This window comes from Pelobates fuscus, chromosome 11 (assembly GCF_036172605.1).
Source record: "Pelobates fuscus isolate aPelFus1 chromosome 11, aPelFus1.pri, whole genome shotgun sequence".
NCBI lineage: Eukaryota > Metazoa > Chordata > Amphibia > Anura > Pelobatidae > Pelobates > Pelobates fuscus.
Window position 1 is genome coordinate 108,631,797 of NC_086327.1, and position 10,496 is coordinate 108,642,292.

Sequence of the window (10,496 nt, forward strand, 5' to 3'; positions counted from 1 at the left end):
TTGTCTCCAAGTCCCACACAACAGCTTGTCTGTTTTAGCCCAGCGGCTCTTTAAAACACGTTACCGATCCCAGTCGTCTGCAGTTGATGTTTAAAGTCCCGTGCACTCGGACAAGTTGTTTATCAATGCAGGTAAATGCTGGAATCTCGGTTTAAATGTTCGGCTTACTGGTGTATTTAGTAAGTTGATTTCATCAATTTCATCTACGCGTTACGCCTGCTAGAACCCAGGCTTTTTCAAGATGTAAAGTTGAATGAGACTTTCCTTCCTTATGAACCAGTTCAGTTAGCCATTCCCGTTCAGTGTGGGTATCGGTTTAATGCCGCATACCCTCCACAGCTGCTGAGTGAGCACAGCGGTAAATTGGGTTCCCTGGTCAGAGAGAATCTCTTTAGGGAACCCGACCCTGGTAAAAATCCTAACCAGGGCATCAGCAACTGTCTCTGCCTCTATGTTAGACAGCGCTACTGCCTCTGGATAGCGAGTGGCATAGTCCACCACGGTGAGAATGTATTTCTTACCGGATGGACTAGCCCTGGCCAGTGGACCCACAATATCAACAGCTATGCGGGCAAAGGGCTCCCCAATAATAGGCATCGACATAAGCCTAGCTCTTGGGTGGTCCCCCCGCTTTCCTACCCGTTGACAAGTGTCACACGCAGGGCCGGCCTTAGGGGTGTGCGAGCTGTGCGGCCGCACAGGGCGCCATGGAGCAGGGGGCGCCGTGGATTTAAAAAAAAAATATATTTTTTTTTAAATTTGCAGCGGGGGCGGAGCTTACCATGCGGCGGGGGCGGAGCTAAAAGCGCCGGAAAACCGCTGCAGGGGAAGCAGGAAGGAGTCCCTGCTTCCCCACCAAACAGTCACCAGGAGCTGCACTGCCTCCACAATGAACTCCACAGGTAACTGTGGGATTGTCAGGTGAGTGTGACTCTCTGCCTGTGTTTATTACTGTCTGTGTGTGTGTATGACTGTCTGCCTGTGTGTGTCTGTGTGTATGACTGTCTGCCTGTGTGTGTGTGTCTGTGTATGACTGTCTGCCTGTGTGTGTCTGTGTGTGTGTGTATGACTGTCTGCCTCTGTGTGTGTCTGTGTGTATGACTGTCTGCCTCTGTGTGTGTCTGTCTGTATTATTGTCTGCCTCTGTGTGTGTCTGTGTGTATTACTGTCTGTCTGTGTGTATGACTGACTGTCTGCCTGTGTGTGTCTGTGTGTGACTGTCTGCCTGTGTGTGTGTGTGACTGTCTGCCGGTGTGTGTGTGTGTGACTGTCTGCCTGTGTGTGTGTGTGTGTGTGTGTGACTGTCTGCCTGTGTGTGTGTGTGACTGTCTGCCTGTGTGTGTGTGTGTGTGTGTGTGTGACTGTCTGCCTGTGTGTGTGTATGACTGTGTGTGTCTGTGTGTATGACTGTGTGTGTCTGTGTGTATTACTGTCTGCCTCTGTGTGTGTCTGTGTGTATTACTGTCTGTGTCTGTGTGTATGACTGACTGTCTGCCTTTGTGTGTGTGTGTGTGTGTGTGTGTATGACTGTCTGCCTGTGTGTGTGTGTGTGGATGTCTTCCTGTGTGTGTATGGCCGTCTGACTCTGTGTGTGTCTGTGTGTATGACTGTCTGCCTCTGTGTGTGTCTGTCTGTATTATTGTCTGCCTCTGTGTGTGTCTGTGTGTATTACTGTCTGTCTGTGTGTATGACTGACTGTCTGCCTGTGTGTGTCTGTGTGTGACTGTCTGCCTGTGTGTGTGTGTGACTGTCTGCCTGTGTGTGTGTGTGTGACTGTCTGCCTGTGTGTGTGTGTGTGGCTGTCTGCCTGTGTGTGTGTGTGACTGTCTGCCTGTGTGTGTGTGTGTGTGTGTGTGACTGTCTGCCTGTGTGTGTGTATGACTGTGTGTGTCTGTGTGTATGACTGTGTGTGTCTGTGTGTATTACTGTCTGCCTCTGTGTGTGTCTGTGTGTATTACTGTCTGTGTCTGTGTGTATGACTGACTGTCTGCCTTTGTGTGTGTGTGTGTGTGTGTGTGTGTGTGTGTGTATGACTGTCTGCCTGTGTGTGTGTGTGTGGATGTCTTCCTGTGTGTGTATGGCCGTCTGACTCTGTGTGTGTGTGTGTGTGTGTGTGTGTCACATACAACCAATACACGCATATCACACACTGTTAATACACCCATTACAAATATCACACATAGCATACTTATCACACACAGTCATCACACCTACTATCACATACACAGACAACACAAACATTACAGCATACATGGATGACGGGGAGGGCGCTGTGAAGATTTTTCGCACAGGGCGTCAAAATGCCTAAGGCCGGCCCTGGTCACACGTGCTACAATATATCCGCACAGCCTGATTAAACCCTGGCCAAAAAAAGTTCTGCATAATCCTATAGGCTGTGCGGCGGGACCCTAGATGTCCGGCTAGCGGAACATCATGCCCTATCCGCAGAATCTCCTGCCGGTACTTTACGGGCACCACCAGCTGTCGATTCGGCGGAGGGGCAACACTCTTCTAGGATGGCTTAGGGATCCTATATAACCTGTCCCCCACCCACTCATACCGCTCCCCGTCTACTCCTTCCTCTCCAGTATCTGCTCTGTCCCTATATTTCTGGAGGGATGGATCTGTCTGGGTTTCCCTCCCAAACTCCTATGGGGAATCCCAGCTACCCAAAGTCTGCCCTGGGTTATTAGTCGGGGAATCAGTTCTTACCTGGGTCTCAGCAGCAGGTGGGCTGGTTCCAGCAGCACGGGTCTGAGCACGGGTAGTCACTGGCCTCGACAGGTCCCATGGGAGCATATGCAGAAACCAAAGGGGCCATGTTAAGACCTGCAGGGAAGATGTTACTGCAGTCCCTTGTTCCTTTTCCAGCTGCTGAGTATAAGTGACCATAACTCCAGCAGGGGGTAGAGATGAATACAGCTTCACGACAATCCTTCCCAGTAGTTAGAGTATCCTTTCCCCAAACATGAGCCAAGACTTCATGAAGGGTGTAACAGAACTAAAGCTTTATTGAAACAGGCTGGCTTTTATGGGGGTCCTCATGCAAGAGGACCTCCCAAAACAAACAAACATATTACCAATCACTGTACAGTATTTTCGTACTACACGCCCCTTCCTCTGCCTGGAAGATAGTGAGATAAGTTAAAGGTTAAATCAATTATCTCCAGGCAGAGGGCACACATTTTACCCCAACATTGGAACACCCCTTTCCCCACAAGGTATCCCCACAAAATACATATCCCCTGATAGCCCCGATCTGGGAGGCAAACATATCCAAATTTCGCCCAGATCGGTTCAGGGGTTTTTAAAAAGTGTGGAAGTCTTAGTTTACCGACCACACACGAGGCTCCTGCCCAAAATGGTTCCACGAATTCCGTGTGTGGGGTCGGTCGCTTGGGAAAAAGGGCGCAAACTGTCAAAAGTCCCGAAAATACTCTCCTGGCTCATAGGAGCGATTGTTCCCCTGGTCCATATGGGGATAACTACCGAATGCCGCTCTTCTGGGTGTTCGGCAAGTTGGAGAACCGGCCGTCCGGTAGTTTTCAGCGGTACCTCGCACGGTCGAGTGTCCGATTTAGTTCCGGACACTCGACGACCAAGTCCCGCTGACTCGCCTCGTGTGGACAAGATGGCCGCCGTTTTCTTTTCCTCGTGGCGGGCGGCTATACAAACAACGGCCACCCAGGGAACACTCAATTGTCGGTGATGCAAACTGCCGAACGGATAAGCTATTGTTGGTAGAAAAAGGGAATTAAACACAAAACATAGAAGAAAAAGGTAGTTGGGGTCTCTTTTCTTCACATTACTCCCCCTTAGTTCCATGGGTCGGCATACCCGCCTAGACCCTGCCGGGTTGGCTAGGGGATGTCCGGGTGGTAGCATTAAGAGTCCGAGTCTGTCTGACGGGAAAGTCCATCCGCATTACCGTTCTGTTTGCCCGGACGGTACTGCAGTGTAAAATTGTATGGTTGCAACGCTAAACTCCAGCGTAACAACCGGGGATTGTCTCCCGAGACTCGGTTGAGCCAAATAAGAGGGTTGTGATCAGTTAGTAGCGTAAAAGCTCGGCCGTAGAGGTAGGGTTGAAGCTTCTTTAAGGCCCATACCAACGCCAAGCATTCCTTTTCTACGGTGGCATAGCTAACCTCCCGAGGTAGTAACTTCCGACTGAGGTATGCCACCGGGTGTTCCATGCCATCTTCCCCCACCTGGCTCAGCACGGCTCCCAGCCCAAACATGGAGGCATCTGTGTGAACGAGAAAGGTCTTATTAGGGTCTGGGGCCGCCAATACTGGAGCTTTGCTCAGAGCTGCTTTGAGACTTTGAAACGCTGCTGCACACTCCGGGGACCACGATACCTGCTTGGGTAGGGCTTTTTTGGTTAGATCGGTGAGGGGCTTGGCTAGGGTGCTATACTCGGGGACAAACTTGCGATAGTACCCTGCTGTGCCTAAGAAAGCTAGGACCTGAGTCTTAGTGCGGGGTTGGGGCCAATTTGCTATGGCCTCTATTTTGGCGGGCTCGGGCCTCTGTTTACCCGAACCTACCCGATGCCCCAAATACTGGACTTCTGCCATGCCCACATGGCACTTCTCGGGTTTCAGGGTAAGGCCGGCTTCCTGTAATTTGTGGAATACTAAAGCCAAGTGCCCCAGGTGAGCTTCCCATGTGCCGCTGTAGATGGCGATGTCATCCAAGTAAGCACATGCGAAGTCCTGCATTCCTTCCAGAAGTCGGTCCGCCATCCGCTGAAATGTAGCCGGGGCATTCTTCATCCCAAACGGCATAACCTTAAATTGGTATAGCCCGAATGGGGTGACGAAGGCTGACTTAGGGATGGCAGCCGGGTCTAGGGGAATTTGCCAATAGCCTTTACACAGATCTAAAGTAGTCAGGAAGTGTCCACTAGCCATGCGATCGAGCAATTCGTCGATCCGCGGCATAGGGTAGGCATCTGTGATTGTCCTGTCATTTAGTTTCCGATAGTCAATACAGAAGCGAGTGGTGCCGTCTCGCTTCGGTACTAACACTACCGGAGACGCCCAGGGACTCTGGGAAGCCTCAATAACCCCTAGTTCGAGCATTTCCTGGAGTTCCTTCCACATGCTCGTGCGTACTGCTGCTGGTATACGATAGGGCTGTTGTCTCAAGGGGTTTTCCCCCTGGGTCTCTACTCGGTGTACTGCGGCGGACGTGTATCCGGGTAGAGAGGAGAACAGCCCACCGTATTCCTGGAGCAGGTGCTTAGCGTCGGCCTGTTGAGGGGGGTCTAGCTTGTCTCCTAATCCCACTTGTTCTACCGTCCCGGGGTTGGCCGCTAGTAGGTCTGGTAAGGGGAGTCCCTCACTATCGTCTGTAGATGGGGCGCATATGGCAGCCACATCTTCCGAGCGTCCGTGATAGGGCTTCAACATGTTGACATGAAAGGCCCGTCTTACTCTTTCATCTGAACATTTGGCCACGATATACGTGGTGTCACTAATCCGCTCGACTATTTTAAATAGCCCTTGCCAGGCTGCCTGGAGCTTGTTCTTTTTGGATGGTCTGAGGGCTAACACCCTTTGCCCTATGTCCAGGTTCCTATCTCTGGCCCCGTGGTCGTACCATTGTTTCTGGCGTTTCTGGGCCGCCCGCAAGTTCTCCCGAACGGACTCGGTGAGAGCTTGTAGGCGGTCCCGAAACTCCAGCACGTATGGCAGGACTGGGACTCCCTCCTCTCCTGTGTTGCCCTCCCAGTGCTCTCGTATGAGGTTCAGGGGTCCCCGGACTTTTCTCCCGTAGAGGAGTTCGAAGGGGGAGAACCCAGTGGACGCCTGAGGCACTTCCCGGTAGGCAAACAGGAGGTGAGGTAGAAACTTCTCCCATTGACCGTAGGACTCTGTGAACGCCGTGAGCATTTGCTTAAGCGTGCCGTTAAATCGTTCACAGAGGCCATTGGTCTGTGGGTGATAGGGGGAGCTGAATAAAGGTTTAACCCCACAGCTCTGCCACAACTGTTGCGTTACAGTTGCCGTGAACTGGGTCCCTTGGTCGGAAAGTATTTCCCGGGGAAACCCTACTCGGGAAAAGATCTTAACTAGGGCCTCTGCCACCGTCTCCGCCTCAATGTTGGAGAGCGCCACCGCCTCAGGGTATCTGGTGGCATAGTCCACCACCGTGAGTATGTAGCGTTTTCCGGAGGAGCTGGGTTTGTTGAGAGGCCCCACCAGGTCTACTGCTACCCGGTAGAATGGCTCGTCAATGATAGGTAGGGGTCTTAATTTGGCCCTAGGGTGATCCCCCCTTTTTCCTACTCGTTGACAGGTATCACAGGTTCTACAGTAAGACTGCACATCGGTGGATATTCCTGGCCAGAAGAACGTCTGGGTAAGGCGGTCCTTAGTTTTCTTGATACCCAGATGTCCGGCTAGCGGGATATCATGGCTGAGCCTTAGAAGCTCCGCCCTGTATTTCCGGGGTACTACCAGCTGCCTCTTTATCACTTGTGCTGCCCCCCTCCCCACTCCCCCGGTAACCCTGTACAGCAACCCCTTATCCCATTGGAATCCCTCGTGGTTATTCCCTTCTCTGGGTGTCCCTACTGCCTTCCTGTAACCGGCTAAGGTGGGGTCTGTTTGTTGGGTTTGGCCAAAATCTTGGGGGGTACCCCAGAAGGGGATAGGGTTAGGGGCGACTAGGGGGTTTTCGGTTCCTACCTGTGGTTCCTCGGAGTGTGTTGGTCCAGCTCGGCGGGCTTGCGCCCTAGTGGTCACTGCGCAGGCTCCGGCAGGTTCGGATTGTATCAGCTTTGAAGTTAGGCAGCCTAAATCATTCCCCAACAAAACGTCGGCTGGTAGTCCCGCCATAATGCCTACTTCCATCGGCCTGTCACCATGTCCCCAATTCAGCTGTACCCGAGCAGTGGGTATCTTGTGGATGGCGCCCCCGGCCACCCGTACTGCTACAGTCTTGTTGGTGCGAGCCTTGGCAGCTACGGTATGCGGCTGTACCAGCGTAAGGGTGGCGCCCGTGTCTCGGAGCCCCTCGGCTTCTTGACCGTCTACGGTGACCAACTGTCGGTGGTGGACTCGATTGTCTATTTCAGCTTGGGCTAGGTCTACCTCATGTAGGACAGCCCACTGTTCGGAGTCGGGTGTTGGCTCGCCCACCGGGGTGTGCTGATAGTGGTGAGCGGCCGCCCTCGGCGTTTGTGGGGGCCGTTCCCAGCTGGTTCGGCTCCGCTGAGGACAGTGGATCTTGAAGTGCCCGGGCTGATTGCACTGGTGACATACCGGTGGAGGTTTCCGTACAAAACCAGGTTGGGGTGTGGGTGGTCTGGGGTTGGTCACAGGTCCTGGTGGTGGAGCACTGGACTTTACCAGAGGACGGTTCCCACTAGCTTCCCCCTTTCGGCCTTCGTGATGCTCGTCCGCCAGCTTGGCTGCGGCTTCGATGGTAGCCGGCTTTCGGTCTCTGACCCAATCCCTGGTGTCTGCCGGGGTGTGCTCGAAAAAATGTTCAAGTAAGAAGAGCTGTAGTACCTCTTCCAATGTGGTGGCTAGGCAGCCTTGTATCCAGTTTTGGGCCGCTCGATATAGCCTAAAAGCCCACTCAGTGTAGGAGTCTCGGCCACCTTTCCGTAAGGCCCGAAATTTCTTTCTGTAAGTCTCTGGGGTCACAGCATATCTAGCAAGCAAAATTTCCTTTACCTTGGCATAGTCATGTATGGCTGTGTCAGGAACTGCTCTGTAGGCCTCGGCTGCACGGCCCGTGAGTTTGCTGCTTAGGACCGATGCCCATTGTTCTGTTTCCAGACCCTCCAAAGCGCATTGACGTTCGAAATCCTGCAGATATGCGTCAATCTCTGTTTCTCCGTCCGCAAAGCTTTTAAATGCAGCATAGTTAATTTTCTTTCGCTGTCCTCCATTTATAGATCCTGTTAGTGATGCGTTGTCTGCTTGGATCAAGCTGGCCTGTAGGGCACTGCGTTCTGCATTCACCTGTGCCAGGATTTGCGTTATTGCCTCCGGTGGTGGGTTCGGCCCATATAAATTTAGCCTCCACATCACCTTCCGCTGGGACTCCGCTTCCTCTCGGCTGACGTCCGTCACGCTGCTGGTTTGGTCGCCCTCCATTAGTTCGGCTATGAGGGTAGCTTTTCTTTTGTTGCTTGCCACCTGGCCTCGGGCTTCCAGTAGATCTTGTAGCGTTGTCTTTTTTAGTTTCTCGTACTGCTGGGCCATTCATCAGTTGTCTTTCTGCGTTCCATTCAATCCCGTCGCTTGCCACCAGTTGTTAAGACCTGCAGGGAAGATGTTACTGCAGTCCCTTGTTCCTTTTCCAGCTGCTGAGTATAAGTGACCATAACTCCAGCAGGGGGTAGAGATGAATACAGCTTCACGACAATCCTTCCCAGTAGTTAGAGTATCCTTTCCCCAAACATGAGCCAAGACTTCATGAAGGGTGTAACAGAACTAAAGCTTTATTGAAACAGGCTGGCTTTTATGGGGGTCCTCATGCAAGAGGACCTCCCAAAACAAACAAACATATTACCAATCACTGTACAGTATTTTCGTACTACACGCCCCTTCCTCTGCCTGGAAGATAGTGAGATAAGTTAAAGGTTAAATCAATTATCTCCAGGCAGAGGGCACACATTTTACCCCAACATTGGAACACCCCTTTCCCCACAAGGTATCCCCACAAAATACATATCCCCTGATAGCCCCGATCTGGGAGGCAAACATATCCAAATTTCGCCCAGATCGGTTCAGGGGTTTTTAAAAAGTGTGGAAGTCTTAGTTTACCGACCACACACGAGGCTCCTGCCCAAAATGGTTCCACGAATTCCGTGTGTGGGGTCGGTCGCTTGGGAAAAAGGGCGCAAACTGTCAAAAGTCCCGAAAATACTCTCCTGGCTCATAGGAGCGATTGTTCCCCTGGTCCATATGGGGATAACTACCGAATGCCGCTCTTCTGGGTGTTCGGCAAGTTGGAGAACCGGCCGTCCGGTAGTTTTCAGCGGTACCTCGCACGGTCGAGTGTCCGATTTAGTTCCGGACACTCGACGACCAAGTCCCGCTGACTCGCCTCGTGTGGACAAGATGGCCGCCGTTTTCTTTTCCTCGTGGCGGGCGGCTATACAAACAACGGCCACCCAGGGAACACTCAATTGTCGGTGATGCAAACTGCCGAACGGATAAGCTATTGTTGGTAGAAAAAGGGAATTAAACACAAAACATAGAAGAAAAAGGTAGTTGGGGTCTCTTTTCTTCACAGGCCAAATCATTTCCCAGCAAAACATCAGCAGGCAAATCTTTCATAACCCCCACATTCACATGTCCAGAGCCCACTCCCCAGTCCAAATGAACCCGGGCAACAGGCAGACGGAACACGGCGCCTCCTGCTACCCTCACTGCCACAGTATTTCCAGTATGTTGGTGTTCGGAAACAAGGTTCTTTTGGAGCAGAGTCATAGTAGCTCTGGTGTCTCTCAGACCAGTGACCACTTTACCATTTAGCTTAACGGTCTGTCTGTGCTGTTGGCGGTTGTCCTGCTGAGCTGCTTGCACTGGGTCTGCCTCATGTAGGATACCCCAAAACTCCTCCTGCTCAAAGCAGTGAGCAGAAGGCTGAGGTGGCTGCTGGGCTCCGCCGGCTGGTCTTCTCCAGGACTGTGCTTGGTTGGCATTGTTCAATGGGCACTCTGGTCTCTTGTGCCCCAGTTGCTTGCATCCATAGCACCGGATCTGCTGCGAGTAATCCCGGGCGTTGAACCGGGCTGGCTGCCCATAGTTGGTTGCTGGTGGCATAGTGGGGGTACGTTGCGCTGGGGGTGATATACGTTAGTGGTTGGAGGTGCTGCCGGTTTGTATTCTACTCGAGTTGGGACCTTGGCTGCTGTCTGGTCTAGCTTGCGTGCATCCATGTATTCATCGGCCAGACGAGCAGCTTCAGGCAAGGTAGCGGGTTTTCGGTCCCTGACCCACTCTCTGACTCCTGCAGGTAACCGGTCAAAGCAGTGTTCTAGTAGAAATACTTGCAGCACCTCTTCCCCAGTTACCGCTTGGCACCCTGCCATCCAGTGGGCTGCCGTGCGGTGTACCCAGGGGTGTATCCTGGTTTTGTGCTGCCCTAGGCAGGACAAAACTCAGGCGCCCCCCTCACCCCCACCCCCCCCCGCCACCCCCACCCAACCCTTCCCCCGCCTTCTAAATACACACACACTGACAGATACGCATCCATTAGCTAACTGTTAGCTAATGGATGCGTATCTGTCAGTGTGTGTGTGTGAGTGTATGAGTGTGTCTGTTAGTGAGTGTGAGTGTGTCTGTTAGTGAGTGTGTCTGTTAGTGAGTGTGTGAGTGTGTCTGTTAGCTGCTAACAGACACACTCACACACTCACTAACAGACACACTCACACACACTGACATACACACACTAACAGACACACACAGTCAGACACACACACACTCTAACAGACACACTCTCACACACACACACTCTAACAGACA